Source organism: Molossus molossus, unplaced genomic scaffold, assembly GCF_014108415.1.
Source record: "Molossus molossus isolate mMolMol1 unplaced genomic scaffold, mMolMol1.p scaffold_m16_p_16, whole genome shotgun sequence".
In the NCBI taxonomy this organism is placed as follows: Eukaryota; Metazoa; Chordata; class Mammalia; order Chiroptera; family Molossidae; genus Molossus; species Molossus molossus.
Genome location: NW_023425351.1, coordinates 66,686,202 through 66,705,211, shown reverse-complemented (window position 1 = coordinate 66,705,211; position 19,010 = coordinate 66,686,202). Strand labels below are relative to the sequence as shown.

Below are 19,010 nucleotides of genomic sequence, written 5' to 3'. Positions count from 1 at the left end.
TCTAGACAGGTTACTGCATTCAGTTCCCAACACCTGAAAGCCTATTTTTCATCCTTCCCAAGTTACACGGAAGCATATTGAGGCTTCAGAGTCACCACGTGCTTTATGTGGGAAAACAAGGACTTCAGCAGCATCATTCTCACCCCAACAACTATCCTCGACCCCTCCCGTTATAAACAGTCAGAATTTAATTAGATTTCTTTTGTATATTTTAATTACAAGCCCTCAATAATTTCCTACCCATTGTCTTCAATATTTATTGTTTCCATCCCCAACTCCCGCCAAAACCCTCACTTGAAGTCTCCCTGTCATCTTGGTGTTTCCGTGGTAATGAGGCCCGTGGAAATGACGGACGCTGAGGAGTGTCTTTGAGAGGGCCCACCACGACAAGTGTAACGACGAGAAAGTTATTGGCCACACGTGCAAGTTTTAGCCAGAAGAGCTGTCAGAAAGAGTGCACATGATAGTTACCGGCTTCTGACAGTGATGGGACCCTTCTTCTCCGTGAGCCTGGGAGGACGGGGCCTCCCGAGGTGCTCTGACGGGCCGGGTGTCGGTGGGTGTTCACAACAGCCCCGCGAGGCTAACAGGTCAGGAAATGCGTCATCCATCCGTCAAGTTCCTTGTTCAGTCTCCAAGCTGTAGGTAGCAGACCCCAAATTCACTTCTGAGTATTCTGCCTCCATCCGGGCTGTTTCCACAGCTACTCAGCTGTCTCCCAAAGCTTGCCTAGTAATTATTTAATATGTATTCACCCACTTATTGTTTCAGCGATATTAAATGTTTTTTTTTCCATTGGCCAGACATTATGCTGAGTGTGTGAGATTAAAGAAAAAAAAGGCTGACTCGCTGTTATCCAATGGCTCACAATCTTAGCAGAAAGACTGGCATGTAACTAATAATCATAATTTAGTAAAATCAGTGAAGAACAACCAAAGATTGAGAGATGGAGTTTTGTTTATTTATTTATTTATTTTATTTTTTTATCCTCATCCGAGGACATTTTTCCATTTTTTGTATAGACAGAGTGGGAGGGAGAGAGAGGAAGAGAGAGAGAGAGAGGGAAACATCGATGTGAAAGGGACACATCGAGTGGCTGCCACCCGCACGACCAACCAGGGCCGGGGACAAACTGCAACCGAGGTACGTGCCCTTAGCGGGAACCGAACCCGGGTCTCTCCGGACTGCAGGCGGACGCTCTAACTGCTGAGCCAAACCGGCCAGGGTTGGAGTTTTGTTTAAATGCTCCGTGGAAACTGCTTCATGTGACTTTTGACAGGTGATAAGATTTGGCCAGGTGGCTGATCATGTGAAAAACTTGTCATATGTGCTTTGCCTAAATGTCTGTTACATTTCATTAAAAAAATAATAGCTTCAAAAATATAGAATGACACCCATATCTTAATCCAATGAGTCATACTTTTGCTTCTCTGTATCTCAGGATGACATTTAATTACATTAGGTCTTCTTTGAATCTAGATACTCTTTCAATTGCTGGGTATGATTTTTACACATTTGTACAAATACACAGTATTATATTTAAAAGATTATTCTCTTTGTTAATCACATAAGGATTTCTTGTCTTATTAAAACAGGAGTGTTCTTTGCCGATTGCAGGAGTATTGGAATTTCACCTCAGGGAACCAGGTAGTTCACATTTGATTTCTTGCATTAATCACATCGACTGATGGAGACACCCTTCTGAAGGGCCGTGATTAATGTTTGTAAATCAAAGACTACCCACACCATGAATAGAAAGAGACACATCTAATGGTTGTTTTACACGCGCCATGTGATTAGCTGTAGTTCAGTCATTATCTCTGACATAGTTATAATTTAGTGTATAGCCATGTAAAGATTAGGTCTCATCCTTCCCAATGCTCTAGGTCAATGTTCAAAAACAGATTCCGTCCGGGTCCAGATAGATGGCTTGAGTGGAATAGGCCATGTGGGTAGTGAAATGGACGCCCCATCTAAGTGGTGTGATGTCAAATCAGCGACAGTGAATCGTTGCCATGAGACTTGCAGAAATGTGGGCGGTTGTTGCCAGGTCTTCTGATATTATAGAAGAAATAAAAAACAAACAAAACAGATGTTTATGGAAATCTCTGAATATTTACATTTTAGTATATTATTTGTTCATCACTCATTCATTTAAATAATGAGTTCAGCAAAACACATAATAGGGCTGGTTATGGTCCACCAGCCATTTGTGTAGACATTTAGCTCTTGATGCTCATGCCAAATTATGCAGATGACAACAAACTGTCCCCCACGAGAGAGTCAGCCTTGGGCCATCCTAAAAGCACAGGTGTCACTGACCATTCTGAGTCGATTTCTGATTGCTCCTACTAACACTATGTTTTTCTAGGCGGGGTTAAACTGAATGTTTTCAGTCATAGAGTTCTGTAGCATTGACCCCACAGATATCTAGACATCACACTTGATCGAGGTGTTAGTACCGTGGGGGGAGAATGTCTGAAGCGGAGCTGGGAGGGCGGAATCTAGTCACTGCCTACACCTGCTGCTTCTCCAGCTACATAATGTGGAGGTGTCTTGAGCAATCTCTGACATTTTATCCAAAAGATGCATTATTTAATTAAGTCATAATTATGGAAGGCTTGCTAAATACCAAGTCATTTCATTCTGAGTCTTAGATAAATATGGATAAACCAAAAATCCCACTCTTAGTCATGTTGGAGTTCGCAGGATAGAGAAACGTCTACCAAATCATCATGGATGATACATTGTTTAACTGGCTACACACATACAGCCTAGTTGATCAATAAATCAATGATGCATCTCCCTAGTCTGAACTCCTGTGTTGTGTTTACCTTAAAAACCATTAACTTAACAGTGGACTTTCTGCGATTGTTTTGACTTCTCTGTGTTTCCTTCCAGGTTAATCTGTATGTTCTAGGGTCATCATTGTTGGCATTAAATATCTTTGGGCCAGAGTTGTGGCATCTTTTCCTAATTCCAGTAAACTCATACCAGACAGGATGGAATTTCATATTCAACACAACACGCTCTGAAGTCTGGCTGAGTGAGTTTGAATCCCAGATTCACTCCTTTGTAGCCAGGAGTTCTGGGCAATTTCCTCGACAGCTCTGGGCCTCAGTTTCCACACCTGCACCATAAAAAGGTATTGTGAAGGTTACTGTGTGGATGAAATTAGTAAAAATGATTAGAACAGTGTCTGGCGCATAATATGTGTTCAGTGAATGTTACCTGTCGTGATCATGTGCCTCAGAGCTCAGGTGTCCCAGGGACATCCACTAGATAGATTTTCTCGGGTCTGATCACTGGTTTCTAGCCGGCGTTGAGGAAGAAGGCAGGGTGTGAGTGGCCTGGATCCCTGTGATGAAGAGCCACCCTCAGAGGAGAAAGGGCTATAACATAGAGGCTTCCCTGATGATCTCCCCAACACACACTGTGGGCTCCAATCTCATGAGACCACCTCTTACTCCACACTCTGTTCTGATAGCCGGCTGCTACTCAACCTTCATGATCAGTTCAATGCCGCTGACTTTGCGTAGCCTTGGTGGAGAAGCCAGGTGGTATTACGTGCTGCTTCCTGCACTCCCAGCCCAGGTGACCCTCCTCCATGACAACACTCAACCTATTCAATTGCATTGTCCTTGTCTTTTCTCTGCTCCACACGTGTCTTCCAGAGGAGGGGTCAGGTTGGTGCCTTTTATCTCCAGCACTTTGCAAAGTGCCTGCACCTCAGAGAGACTCGGGAAACGTGTGTTCAGTGAAAGAAGAAAAAGTGTTCAGTGGCAGAGAGTCTGATGGAACTGATGAGTGAATGATCGAACGAAAACAGAAAGGCATTATACGATCGTTGGCATCAAGTTCAAATTGTGTTTTCTTCTTGGTTTTCCCTACTTGAGAACAATGGTTGGCCTAATCTAATATAATCTTTTATTTTATTTATTTCTAAAATATCTTTTTATTGATTTTTTTTTTAGAGAGAGAGGAAGGGAGAGATAGAAACATTGATGTGAGAGAGAAACATTGATCAGCTGCCTCCCGCTCGCCCCCTGCTGGGGATCGAGCCCACAACCCAGGCATTTGTCCCGACCGGGAATCAAACCAAGACCTCTCAGTCCATGGGATGATGCTCAATCCACTGAGCCACACCAGCCAGACTCTAATCTAATCTTTTGAAAGTTAGTCAAATTTTGTTGCAAAATTATTACAGATATGAAAAGAAATCAGATTAGCCATCCGCTGCCACACGCCCCTCGGTTAACTTTGTATCCGGTTCAGCTCCGCAGCACTGCTCAGCCTGATCCTGCAGATGCTGCCGCGTCCTGTCCCCCAGGCGCTGCCTTGCCGTCCACGCCCTCTCTCCTCCTCTCCACCTCCGCCAATGCTGCGCAGTCTCTGAAGCTCAATTCAACTCTCATTGCCCAAAAGTCACCCTATCCATTTGGACTTCTTTAATATTCCACAAGGATCCTAATTACCATGACTCGCTGTTTTATTTATTTTTATTTTCTCTCTGACAACATATAAATTTCCTGAGAGGAAGGCTCACATATGCTCTATCTCCTTATAGGTCTTATATCGACAGTGACTACACACGCTTCTACAGCAGCTACTGGGGAAAATCTTGGAGCAAAGGAGTTTTTCCACTATAAGGGGAATTATAACGAGTATGTGTATTAAATGCTATTTATGTCTTTTATTTTACTAAAGATCTAAAAAAAGTTTTCTCCCATTACACACCAAAATAAATTTTAGATATAACAAAAATGTAAGCAAAAATAATGGAATTATAAACACGTAAAAAGTACTAAAGGTGAACAATTTAGACACTGATATTGGGCAGAACAAATAAAGAAAAATACTGATGATGGAAATTTTGAAACTGTCATTTTTGTGCACCAAACTACTGAGTGGCCAATGATAGTAACTGATGTGTCAGAAAAAAAAATATCCCAGATATATAAAGTATACTTACACATCAGTAAGGAAAATAAGCATAGCAATAGAATATTGAGTAAATACATAAATTATAAAGAATAAACACAAAATTAGATAAAGCGTTCATTCTTTGTAGTGATTCAAATGGAAATGAACTGAACACTGGGGTAAAAGTCAAGACTGTGGACAGATTACTGCAATGTTTCCAGAGGGTACTTGGTGATATGTATCAAAAAGCCTCAGAATGTCCATGTCGGCTCGTCCAGAAATTCCACCTACAGAGTGAAACCAGCCTGGAAGGACCTGCTTGCCAGCATTGTAACGGCTGTTTCCTTCTATTTACCTATTTATTTTTGTCTGTTCTTTCCTTTCCTTTTTTTTTTAAATCTTCCTTTTTATTCTTTCTATAGAGAATGTATTATGTATTTTTAATATATCATAATTCTTAAAGTAACTAAAAATGCTGTTAAAGAAAAGATATACAAACTAACGCTGTTGACTGTATCCCCCACGTATGATCCAGGGTGAACATAGACGCTTTGTTCTTTTATTCAGTTCATAGCATGTAAAATTATGAATTTTATCCTAATATACGATGAGAGTCAGCAAGTTTTTGTAAGAAAAAGCAGAGGTTTTGAATTTTGGACTTGAATGGAATTCTGGCCCCACCTCTCAGCTGTCTGTCTTAGGGCAATGCCCGCTGTCCTGGGAGCCGGAGCCGCATCCATAACAAGGACAGAGGTTTCTGAGGCCTCCCTTTGCGGGTCTGTCGTGAGGTTAAATGAAATCAGCTAAATAGAGAATCTGGAAAAATTCCTGGTGCCCAATAAATTGTTGTCATTCCATAAAATGCACCTTTAGAGACATTAGCCAGTTAGCTTTAAATCGAGGAATGTTTCAGTCAGTACAAATGTATTATTATAGCTTGAACGGAAGATTTGGGGAAGGGGGAACGCATGTGCTTTGTACGCGATGGGTGCTTGGAGTTCGTGTCTTTGGCTGCAGAAGGTGGGCCTGGACTAACCAGAGGCTGGGCTGGCTCCCCGACCTTCCTGCTGGATTCCTTCCGCCGCATGAGCACCTTTGGCCAATAATCTGCCCGGTGCGTTGGTTCACTACTTACTAGCCACGCTGTTGAACTTGGGGCCGGGGCCTCACCGGCAGCCACAGGGCTGATGTCTGCTCTCAGTTTTGCGGGAACAGCTGTGCTGACAGAGCAGAGGGAAGAAAACAGATGCAGGGAAAAGAGGCTTTAATGCCGGCGGCCGAATCCTTGCTCGGAAACTTTCCCACAGAGAAAACCTCTCTAGAGCCAGTCTTCCATTTGCTCCCTTTTTAGAAACCGAGTCTGACAGTCTTTATCACTTTGCCGTCTCTGAATGATCTTCAAACACGCAGGGTCCCTTGGGGTTCCCGTACCCCCGACAGGCACGCCCTAATCCCCTCCCGATCGGGCAGGGTTTTTCTCAGATGCGCATGATGGATGCCAGAGATGTGCTGGCAGGTGGGGCGAGGGTCCTCTCCAGGCCCTGGGGGGCTGGGCATGGCCGACCAAGGCCGGGGATTGAGGTAGGATGCACTGGTGACCGCTCGTGTATCCAGGACAAGGACCAGTCCGACGGGGGCTGTGTTTTCAGCATGTGACACAGAGAAGGTGTTCAGAAAAGGTTTGCCAGTCTAGAGGTGAGTCTTGCCTGTGACACCTGCCGAATTGTATGGTCGTAGTCAATGATCTAATACGAAGTTATGCTCAAAACAGTTTGTAAATCTCCTCCTCCTCCTCAGTCCGAGCATACAGCCGCCAAGTTTCTACACCCCTACTGGAATATCTCTAGGGCAGTCCCACGGAGACAAATATTTATATGACGTGGAAAGCAGTCTCATTTTGGATCAGACCGGGCTGGGTTTAAGCTGTCCAGATTCAATTACTTTGTTCATATAAAATACCGGAGATCTGGGAGGCCAAAAGGAAATACTACTTTCCAGCGAGGGTGTCCGAGAGGCTCCACTGCCGCCGCCTCAGAGAAGCCACCCTTGGTTTTCACATGCAATGTTTCCCCCTTCAGCCCTGTTGCTGGTTTAGGTCCCCCTGTAACTTATTCTGGGCCTGGCCCAGAGCAGATGCCCAATGAATAAAACTCTCTGGCTCAGGAGCCTGGGCACAAAGCCTTGGTGGTAGGTGGTGGGACTGTCCCTCGGACTCAGGCACGCGTTAGTCTTCATCCCCCGGTGTCTGTCCTTCCCAGAGTCTCAGTGCTGGGTCCGCCTGATTCTCACACCACCGTGTCCCTCCTCATCGCCTCGCCTTTGCTCTTCCCAGCTGGGACGGCACCTTTTGGGTTGAACCAATATGTACTTTGGTGTAGTTCGGAGAACTATCTCTGGAAACCCTCTGGGAGATACATGGGGGTAACGCAGATTCCAGGGATACTGCCGATGCTGACAAGGCCCATCTTCCGGGGCAGAAGGCGAGATAGATGGGGGATAGAAGTGGGATTCCGCTGTCCCCCACCCATCCTCCTCCTACGCAGTTTCATCCCTGGTAAAGGGGGGAGCAGCAGGGATGGGGGCTAGTTCTGGAAACTTGGAGTAGGGAGAGAGACGTGAGCAGCAGAGCCAGCAATCTGTCCAGTGTCAGTCAAAAGGGGGAGGTGCCACCTCATTTCCGGCCTACTAGCTGTGTGGCCTTGAACACGTCCCTTCAGGGCTCTGAGCTTCATTTCTTCAGCTATCAATTCCTCCTGTTCAGCCGGATGGGGTGAATCACAGAATTTAAGCAAATACAGAAGAACCAGGACCCACAAAAGAATGGAACCGCTGCGGCTCTGGGAATCCAGTAGAAGCCACTGAGCTTCTTGTCTTTTTTTTTTTTAATCCTCACCCGAGGACATTTTTCCATTTTTTGTTCAGATAGAGTGGGAAGGAGAGAGAGAGAGAAACATCAATGTGAAAGGGACACATCGAGTGGCTGCCACCCACACAACCAACCAGGGCCAGGGACAAACTGCGACCGAGGTACGTGCCCTTAGCGGGGACCGAACCCTGGTCTCTCTGGACCTCAGGCTGGTGCTCTAACCGCTGAGCCAAACTGGCCAGGGCTCTTGTCTTTTTTTTAAATGCTACAACAGGGGCATCAACCAGTTCCAACTCTTGCTCCATCTCTGCATCACTTGGTTCAAGATTCAAATTCCAACAGAAAAAAAAGTCAGATTGCTCTAGCTCAGATCGCGTGCCCACTCGTCCCTCTGATGACAGTCTTCCTACAGCATCAGTGGATGGCAGAGGAGGGTGTTCTATGACCAGAACTGCTCGATAGGGACTTGACCACAGAAGAAGGGACTCAGCCAGCCCGTGGTGACCAGCAGAGAGAGGACTGCAGTCGTAACTAGCTTGACCTTGCTTTTTCCCAGCCCTTTATATGTCTTCCTAGTGCCTCCAACTGGCCAAGCCAACTGGTAGCTTCTGGGCAAGGGAGCCCATTGATAAAGTTTATACTACATCAGCCTTCCAGGGAACACAGTGTGGAGAAGACTGTGCAGAATGTCTTTAGTACATTCATGGCAGTGAATTCTTCCTTTCTTCTTCTTCTTCTTCTTTTTTAAAAAAATAAATAAAAAAGGCCTCATGATTTCTCTCATCCAGAAGGAAAAATTGTGTGTGCCGTCCCTGGTTCAGGAAATTCCTCATAATTTGGAAATGGCCAAGGCCATGAGTCAGCGGGTTTCTCCCCTCTTCTTCTCTGGTGAGCCCGGGCTCAGCACGGCCCAGCTCCAGCTGCGGGGCGCCCCCTCCTTGAGGCGCCTCATGGAAGCTGTGGGTGGCAGTTCTTCCTACGCTGGTGGCTGTCGGAGCTCCTGCCAAGGCTGAAGGAAGCCACTTCAAAAGAGGCTACCACCGCCAATGATAAATGGAATCAGAAGGGTCCTGCTGTAGCCCGGACCGCTCTGATCACTTTTCACCAGGCCCATTCTGCAGGGAACATGCTTCTTCTGAGTGGGTTTGGGTGACACTGGGGCCTCGTCGCCAGGCAGCCCTTCGTCAAGTACAGACTCTTGTCGGTCTCAGGAAGGTGGGGAGATAAGAGTTTCGCTTGAAGGGAAAGGAAATGGGGCTTTTGCCATGGACACTCTGGGTGTTCCCTCTCGTTTCTTTTTTTTGCTAAATAAGGTTGGAATACTTTTCAGTTTACTCTCAGCAAAAAAAGATATTTTGTGATCTCTGCATGCGTTAAAAATAGACTGACTCGAGTTAAAGTTACATTTTTTTATTCCATAGTTTTCAGATGAATTCAATTACTCTGACTCCATGGTTTAGGAAAAGAGACAAAAATGGATATTGGAGTAAATGAGCATTTCATTGTTCTAAGGGCAGGAGGATGGACCGAGGGGCCACTGAGATGGAGCCCCCAGTGCAGAGTGAGCGTCCGCTGGACCCGCGAAGCCGGGTCTCTGTCTTGTCTCGGCTGCAGTGCGTGCGGTGCGTCAGATGAGAGGGTGGAGATCCAATCAGCCACCGCGATCCCACACCCAGAGCGTTCGATCTGCAGCCCGTGTGCTGGACGGGCTGTGCCTCCAGAAGGCGGGCCTGCCTGTGATCAGGGAGGGCTGCCACCCTTTGTGGTGTTCCCCCACCCCCGGCTCCACTGACATATGATCGACATGTGATCTTGTGTTCGTTTAAGGCCTTCAGCATAATGATTTGACATATTGCAAAGTGATTACCAGATTAAGTTCAGCGACCATCTATCATCTACAGAGTTATAGTTTTTTTCTTGTGATGGGAACATATAAGATATCTCTTAGCAACCTTTTTTTTTTTTTTTTGATACCTGCCCCCAGCAGGAACTGAACCCGGGACTCTCTGGTCCTCAGGCCGACGCTCCAACCGCAGAGCCACAAGGTCAGGGCTCTCTTAGCAACTTTTAAATGTCCAATACAGTATTATTAACTGTAGTCACCATACCGTACATGACATCCCTAGCACTTACTACTTGTATAACTGGGAGTTTGGCCCATTTGCCCAATTTCAATGACCCCCCCCCCCCAGCTCCTGCCTCTGGCAACCCCCCATCTCTTCTCTGTAGCTATCGTTTACCTTTTAACTTTCCCAAGTTGAGTTGTGGTTTTAAAGGTTTCCATTGCGTTTTTCTTTGTGCCCTTTTATGTTTTAGTGTTTTTGCAAGGAAGAAATGAGGATAGGGTTGTTTGTGTTGCTGGTTTTGCGTTTGACCTCAAGGTGACGGAGCAATAGTGTGCCGTAATATGAGGGAACTCTGGAAACTTCTGCACCCTGCCACTGAGTCCTCTCGATTGTGAACATTAAAGAGTCACATTGACTTCCTAAGATTTCTCTGCAGATAAGAGATAAAGGTGTAAACGTACTGAGGTCATTCAGTAACGGGGGCCCTTCGGGAGGAGATGGCTGAGCCGCAGTCTGCTGGCCTTGACCTTGGCTGGCGCTGAGTCTGATCTTGCTGCGATCTTTCTTCTCCCAGACAGTCGACACGGAACGTGGCCCAGAGTGAACGATGGGGCCCTGTGCTAAGTACTCGGTCTCCTCGGGCCGGTGGGGAAATAAAGGGTAGCAGCCGTACCAGTGTCTTTTTAAAACCTCAGTCACAAGGCAAACACCTTTCTAAGGGGAAACGGGCAGGAATCCATCGCAAGGGGACACCAAGTTGGCAGGTGCTTCAAAGCCAACCTTATGGCAGGATCCCCCTGTCGTAGGGGAAGACACTGATGCGTCTCAGAGTGGGGGGGTGGGGGGGGCAGGGACTCCAGAGCCAGGCGGTCTGGGTTTGAATTTGGACTTTTTATTTAGTGACTGACTTTGGATCAGTTTTTTTAACCCACTCTACCTGAGTGTCCTCACTTGAAATACAGTGTCCATAATTGTATAAAACTTAAAGGGTTGTTCTGCCGACTCCATGCATCAGTATTATTTAACTGCTAGAACAGCACTGGCACATAACACATGTACACACATGTTTGTTAATAAAAGAGGACGCCAAATGGCTAAATCTCAGCTTCAGGAAATTCCTAATAATTTGGAAGTGGCCAAAGGCATGAGTCAGTGGGTTCTCTCCTCTCTATATTAAAAAAAAAATTTTTAATTGATTTTTAGAGAGAGAAAGGGAGAGGGAGAGAGAGATAGAAACATCGATGAGAGAGAACATCGATTGGCCGCCTCCTGCACGCCCCCCACTGGGGATCAGGCCCACAACCTGGGCATGTGCACTGAAGGGGAATTGAACCGGCGACCTCCCGGTGCATGGGTTGATGCTCAACCACTGAGCCACATCGGCCAGGCTCTCCTCTATATTTTTAATATAGACAGTTCAGAAAAAACCTTAGATTATTTTCCATGGGCTCAGGAGTGCAATTCCCTGCTACGAATTATTATTAATGAGCCTAACGTCACTTGGGGCCGCTCCCCCTGGAGATGTCAGGGCTTTGGCCAACGCCTCAGGAATAAATGATGCGGATGAGCGCGCAGTCCCCGCCCTGACACTGAGCAGTCTGATCCTGCAACCGCGACGGGAAATTGCGACTGAAGCGCGTTCTCGCCACGCGGGGGTCCTGGCGGACACTGTAGTACGGCGGCTGTCCTGTCAGCGGAGCCCAGGTCCGTCTGTCATTCATTCAGTCCCTCTCAGAGCTCCTCGTCCCATCTATTCCCGGACGGCTGCCCTGGAATGTCAACCATCGCCTCCCAGCTGTAGAGCCGAAGAAAGAGTAAAAAAAATAGAGAGAGAGGAAAAAGAAAGCATATTGACTTTTTATTTTATTTTTTTTATTTTTATTTTTATCCTCACCTGAGGATATTTTTCCATTTTTTGCACAGATAGAGTGAGAGGGAGAGAGAGGAAGGGAGAGAGAGGGAAACATCGATGTGAAAGGGACACATCGAGTGGCTGCCACCCGCACGACCAACCAGGGCCGGGGACAAACTGCAACCGAAGTACGTGCCCTTAGCGGGAACCGAACCCGGGTCTCTCCAGACCGCAGGCCGACGCTCTAACCGCTGAGCCAAACTGGCCAGGGCCATATTGACTTTTTTTAAAAAAATGTTTTTATTGATTTTTTAGAGAGAGAGGAAGGGAGAGAGAGATGGAAATACCCATGTGAGGGAGACATATCGATCAGCTGCCTCCTCTGCACGCCCCCTGCTGGGGATCGAGCCTGCAGCCCGGCATTGCCCTGACCGGGAATTGAACCGGGACCTCTCAGTCCATGGGTGATGCTTAGTTTACTAAGCCACACCGGCCGGGTGCATATTGAGTCTTTTTAAGGGAGTGAGCCTTGGCAGAAATTCTGGAAAACAATTCTGCCTTTATCTTTTTGGCCAGAATTTAATCACATGGTCTTACCACCACTAGAGAGGATGAGAGTAGCCCTTCAGATGAGCATGGTGTTAGGGGATGGACATTAGATGGTAACCAGCCATCTTTGCCATCGGGGTCCTTGTTGCTCCCCAATGTGCTCAGCCCCACGTGCAGACCTAGGTGTATACTCTTAGGATCGGAGATGTAGGGATTATAGATGAGCCGTTTTACTATTCAAGCATGCGCTACTGTCCCCACAGCGTTTATTTATTTTTGTTAGTTCTCACCTGAAGATACTGTTTGCATTGATTTTTAGAGAGAGTGCACAGAAGGAGGGAGGGCAGAGAGAGAGAGAGAAAGAAACATCAATGGGAGAGAGACACATGGATTGGCTGCTTCTTGTACACGCTCTGACTGGAGCTGGGGATTGAACCTGCAACCCAGGTATGTGCCCTTGACCAGAAACTGAACCCACAACCCTCCAGTGCATGACCTGATGCTCTAGCCTCTGGCCAGGGCAACACTTCTTTTTTGTGTGCCTCCTCTATCCTCCCAAAAGATTTAATATAAATGGAAATATATGTTTATATACGCACAGCCAGAAAACACTGAAGTTTACTAGCACCTTCTCTGCTTGTGAGGTCGTTGATGTCTTTGATAGTCTAACTAGGACCAGCAGGTGCAGACCACAGGGAGCCAAGCACCAGGAACTTGTCTGATAGCTGGAAATGTTTGACTGAGATGCTTAGAGAGGTAGTGAGGTCCCTGTCACTGTGCTGATATTAAAGCCACCTCACAGGGGAGAGGAGGAGGCAGATGATATTGAAGGTTCTTCCTTCCCAGTCAGAAAGTTTCACATCCCTAGGGGCAGGGCATCAGTGCAAGAGGGGGGTACAGTGTAGCATTGAGGCAGTGGCTGACAGCTTGTGAGAATTACGAGCTTAGAATTAATCAAGTGTCATATCAATTTATTGATATCCCTTAATAAATTGGAACTTCCTAGGTGGCCACAGGCACAATACATTGCTCTCTGAGCCCATTTCCTCCCTGTCTGTGTATGCTTTCTCAACGGCTGTGCGTTTAGGTGTTTATATATTAGCTTCTCAGGTCGGGGTTGATGTCTCCTGGGGCGCAGGACCATGTCTAGCCATAAATAAAACAGTTGTTCAAGAAATAATTCTCTCTCTCTCCGATCTGAGTGAATTTTGAGGGAAATCAATATAAATTCAATTTGTTCTCCCTTTCCAGTTTCTCAAGCTCTGGAACTGTGCGGAGATTATAAGAAAACCTCCATTCAACGCATTCTCCCAGAGCCATGAAAAAGCAGTGGTTTTCTCTTCATAGATACACGACATCCAGACATGTTATCTGTAGATTACAAGGTGTAACTGTTATGATTTCCTTGGAATTTCAGGGATGAATTCAATGGAAGTAAAACAGTGAATACATTTTTAAAAAAATTAACCTGGTATTGCTACCTGTTTAGCATCAGTGAAAAGTCAAGTAGAGAGATGTGGAGTGTAAAAAAACTCTTTTTGATGGAGTACCCACTTTGTTCCAGAATTGTGCTAAATGCATTATCTGTACTGTTTTTTTTTTTTTTTTTATCCTCACCCAAGGACATTTTTGCATTTATCTTCAGATAGAGCGGGAGGGAGAGAGGGAGGAAGAGAGAGAGAGAAACATAGATGTGAGAGAGACACATCGACTGGTTGCCACCCACATGACCCCAACAGGGACCAGAGACAAACTGCAACTGAAGTATATGCCCTTAGAGGGAACTAAACCTGGGACTCTGGTCTGCGGGCCGACGCTCTAACCGCTGAGTCAAACTGTCCAGGGCTACACTATCTGTTTTAATTGTCACCTTCCCGGAAGGGAAGAAACTGATGCTAAGAGGTTAATGAGATGGTTTGCCTGGCACCAAACCAAACAGCTTTCCGTTAGCAAAACCAGAATTTCAACTCTATTCCAAATACCATTGTCTTTCAAATAAACTAAATTGCATCTTTGTAGGAAGCTTCTCTTTGAAAATAGATGTTTCAGCATTTGTCTGTAGGTAAACATCATTCAACCAATATTTCTTAATTATCTGTGGGAGTAGATTATCATTGTAGCAAATGATGGGGAAAGGGGCTATTTGAAAAATAATGTAGAGATTTCTTTGGCTGTTTTTTGATTCAAAGACATGGAAAGGGGGAACCAAAAATGGAGAAAAAAATAGACCCCTTCTGGGCATGAACCCTTACACCCACGTGACCCAGGCATATACCATGTGTTATTCCGCAGTCAAGGATGACTTCACTTCCCCTTACACAGGATTGCTCTGACCATGGTAGCCTACAGTTTGCTTGCCCATGATTGAGTTCAGCTTCTTTCATTTGTGGTCCATCCTTTCTAAGTTTATGCTTATCCTCTGTTTCTTGTCACTTGTCATCTCCCCAGGGAACCCTGGCAGCCATTCTAGCCTTCAAAGCCCTAATGCTAACCCTAGAGGCCCAGGAATGAGCACTAAGCCACTACCTGCAACATGGTTTTCTTTATTTCAACCCGTTGTCTCGAGAGTTTTTGTCAGTACCACCGAGGGCGTGACATGTGTGCTCTGCCAAGACTCCCGTGAATCGGAACCTCACGTTGCCGGCAGGAGAAGGTGAAGAAGTGTTAGGCTTCAGACCTCTCGCCAGCACGGGGCAGCTCTCCATGGACCTCACAACTTCTTCCTTGTAGCCATCTGCTGCGTTTCCTCAAAGGGACCCCAGCTCTTAACATCTTGCAAAATGATATATGTGAACTAATTATTAACTGGAGTATCCGGAGAAACAGAAACTTGAAAAAGAAAGTGTTGCCTGAGGTTAAGAAACAAGATCCCAGTACTGCTGAAACGAGTTTGCGCACACACACACTCACTCACACACTCTGTGCATTCTTGGAAATGCAGTAATGGAACAGACAGATTTTTATGTAATTAATAGTCTTAAAAATAACTCCATGGTGATGGAATAAGACTTGACTTGGGGTATTGAACACAATACAATATACAGATGACGAATTATAGAATTGTATACTTGAAACCTATATAATTTTTATTCACCAATGTCACCCCAATACATTCAATAAAAAACAAGCAACAAACAAACAACAAAAATGATTATGTCTTGATAACAGGTTCTAGAAAAGAAACACTCTGTACACATTGTTCTTGTAGAAACTAGAAACCATCATAAATCTGTATTTTGACAGTACTCCACATGTACAGGTTTCAGGATGCTTTTCTAGGAGGGTTGAGAAACCAGTGACTACCTTTAAGAAGGAGAGTGACAGCCTGGCTGGTTTAGCTCTGTGGTTAGAGTCTAGGCGTATGGGCCAGAGGGTCATGGGTTTGAATCCCAGTCAAGGGCATATACCTGGGTTGCAGGTTCAAACTCTGCCTCCAGTCGGGGTCATGCAGGAGGCAACAAATCTCTGTGTCTCTTTGCATCAATGTTTCTCTCTCTCTCTCCCTCCCTTTCACTCTATCTAAAAAAAAAAAAAAAAAATCAATGGAAAAATATCCACTGGTGAGGATTAACCAAAAAAAAAAGAAAAGAAGGAGGGTGACAGTATTTGATTTATGCTTTAGGAGCTTATCTGTGGTGGAGACAGCATAATTTTCAGTGGTATTTATAAAGTATATAGTCACCAACCTTTAACAAATAATGAATAAGTCAACTGGTGAGTTTTTCTCAAGACTTTTTAAAAAGTGTTTTGAGAGACACAAAAGAAAGAAAAGAAATAGAAGAGAAAATCTCTCCAAGTGGCTACTCTTTGTTCTCTTCCTTGTGCGTTTCAAAGAAGCCACTCACAGCGAGAACATTCTAATCTAACACAGAAATCGGGCTTTGCAGCCAGTCCAACTATCAATTTATGTTCTTTTTTGAAACAACTTGTATCTTGCAATTCATTTTCCCTTTTGATTATTACAGCAGTGACTTGGAATAATGTTTCTCTTACCTCGGAAGCTGCCTTCTCATTACCCACTGCTTAGTCATTCGTCCCAGCGGTGGGCCTCCCACGGTCGGTGTGGGGTTTGCATCTGCCAGGCCAGCCTGGCGGGCAAAGGCTGTATGACAGTGTCATGTCCTCCATTTCCCCACCTGCCACGGTAGGATAATTCCACCTTCTTTGGGGGGAGCCCATGAAATCATTTTGGGTCACGCTGCTTTTCCTGTGACAGTGACTAGTCAGCAGTCCTCCCGTGTCCTCTACAGCTCTCCTCTGCTCTGCCCCTCCCGCTCTGGTGACCTCCGTGAGGGAGACCGGACCCTGATCAAGAAGGGCTTGTTTCCACCCTGTGCTGCTAACGTACCTGGGCCTGTTCCTCAGCCGTGACAGCAAGGGTCCCGTTGACTGACCTTGAGCTGTGACCCGCCTGGTTCTGTCAGGATTGTCGGGGGCTTGTTTCCACGTGGGCTAACTTTGATCCTGTTCTGTGTACCGGACCCGGCTCTGAACAACTTACAAATGTTTGCTTCACTTACATACAGTTACGGGCGTATCCTGATTGTTTTAAAGTAGATACGGTTTTCGCCCAGTGGCAGATGAGGGGTGTAAGCACCCAGAGAATGCCCAGTTTCCCCGGGTTTCCTAACTATCAAGGGGAAACCAAGCCGTCTGACTGTAGGCTGCAAAGCTCTGGTGAAAACGCCCCTTACCATCTGTCCAGAGCACCGCGCTGGCCTCTTGGGGCAGCATCATTTCCAGCATCAGTGCTCCTGGCTCAGATGTGTCCACTCAGCACAGGCCCTCTACCATTAGAACCATTAAAACCATTGCCGGGGTCACGGCTGACTCACCCTCAGCCGCCGCTTCCACAGACAGTGCTCCCCTGCTCTGTCCCCCCTGCCCCCTTGAGTCCCTTCCTCTGTTTCTCCTTTTCCCTTCGACTAAAATTTAATTAATATCTATTTTGGTCCAGAAGATAAACTCAGGGTTAAGGATTCAGAAAACGGTAAGAGGTTATGGCTGGTCTCAAACGCTGAACAATGTCATCGCGTGTGAGGGTAAAGACAGAGGCTGACACAGGAAACTGTACTGTCATTTCATACATTACATTCTTTTGAGAGCCAGAGAGCAGGACAGAGAAAGAGAGAGACAAAGGGACACAAAACACAGGCCGGGAGAGCCACACAGCCACGCAGGGGCTCAGGTACGGAACACAGTGGACAGGAAGCCTCGGGGAAGATTCACGGAGGTGTTCATATTTGAGCTAAGTCTTGAAGAGAGCTGACATCTTATGTAAATATATAGGGCATTGTAGGCAAAGAGAACACTGAAGAAATGGCCCTGTTTTGCCTTAAGACTGGTCCATCCAATGGGACTGGCTGTGGGGAAGGAGGGATGGAAATGAGGCTGAAAGTGTGGGTGCAGGCAACCCCCAAAGGGCTTCTGTCCTTGCGGAAGACACATACATTGTATCTGGTGAGACTGGAGAGCCCTTGAAGGCTTCATCATTGTCACGTTTATCCCCGACACACTTATTCTGCAAGCCCTCTGGAGAAGAAGCTGGAAGAAGTGGGTGATTGAGAACACAGTTTTGTTAAGAAATGATGAGGCTCTGAACTGTGGGGGTGAGAGCGAATGAAGATGGTGAGGAGGCTGGATATGAGAGATGTGTTGATGTAGAAGAGATAGGCAAGACTTCGGGGTAGCGGAGGAAAGAGGGTGGATGTCAACCAAGATACACGGACTCTTCACTCCCACTATTTCGTCCTCTTCCATCAGTGAGTCTCCTCCAACCTAACGGCTCCTCTCCCTGCCTTCCTGTCGTCTGCCCTTATGAAACTGAGAACACAGTGGCCCCTGGGGGCAAAAGAAGCCCTGAGTCAGCAGATTCAGTCCCGACTCAGCCCCCAGCTACACCCGTTCTCAGGGATCCTCCTCCAGCCCAACCTGCCTGGAGGGCTGGCCACGCCTCAGGGCCTCTAGCCTCCTCCTTCTCCAGTTCTGCTCCTGCCCACTTTGACAATGTCCTGATTTTTCTCTCTTGCAAATCCCAGCCACAGGGCTTGTAGATGAACCTTGGAAAAAATCAGTCTTCCGTGAAATAGAAACTGAGAAATTCTTGCTTCAGATTATTTTGAAATCAAAGTGTCCTACATGTTGTAGATAAAGTCAGAATGGAGACACCATTCATTCATCCATCCATCCATCCATCCATCCATGGAGCTGGCAGAAGCCAGAGGGATATAATATAAGGTGAACACGACCCCTGGGAACATGAACACGAGCAGGGTTTCTGCTGCCATGGAGTGCACGCTGCTTGGAGAAGCAGGTCATGAAACGGGTGGGCAAACGGATGAGAGCACGATAGGAGCCGTGGTGGACAGGAGGGGAATGTTCACGGAGCAGTGGTCAGAAATCAGGTGCCAGGGTGGACCTGCTCCAAGTAGCTTCACGAGGGCACCCTCTCTGAGGAAGTGATGTTTAGCAGCAGAAAGACGAACGAGAAAGTAGCTGAAACATGCAAAACCATGACCAAACGGCTATCCAAATGGTAGTCACTATTGAGCAGGAATACAGGTCAGCACGTGGCCCCTCTTTCCATATCCCCACAGAAAGCTGTGAGGAGTCATGCCATCTTGGGGTTATTACTATGCCATGTGTGGAAGGGACCCTCCAGTTTTAAGAAACCCACATTCTCTTAGGGTGTAAAATGGCCTGCTAGGGAGACATTCCCCTAGAGCGGTGGTTCTCAACCTTCCTAACACCATGA

The 19,010-nt window shown here is 46.3% G+C and overlaps 1 long non-coding RNA gene across 1 annotated transcript in view; it reads left to right on the top strand.

The window, feature by feature from the left end:
* LOC118631731 overlaps positions 1–4,664 on the top strand; it is a 97,072-nt gene extending 92,408 nt beyond the window's left edge. The window contains exons 5-6 of the long non-coding RNA XR_004959892.1: positions 2,902–3,145; positions 4,568–4,664. This is a non-coding gene — a long non-coding RNA (uncharacterized LOC118631731). The remainder of the gene's footprint in view (positions 1–2,901; positions 3,146–4,567) is intronic.
* The last annotated feature ends 14,346 nt before the right edge of the window (positions 4,665–19,010 follow it).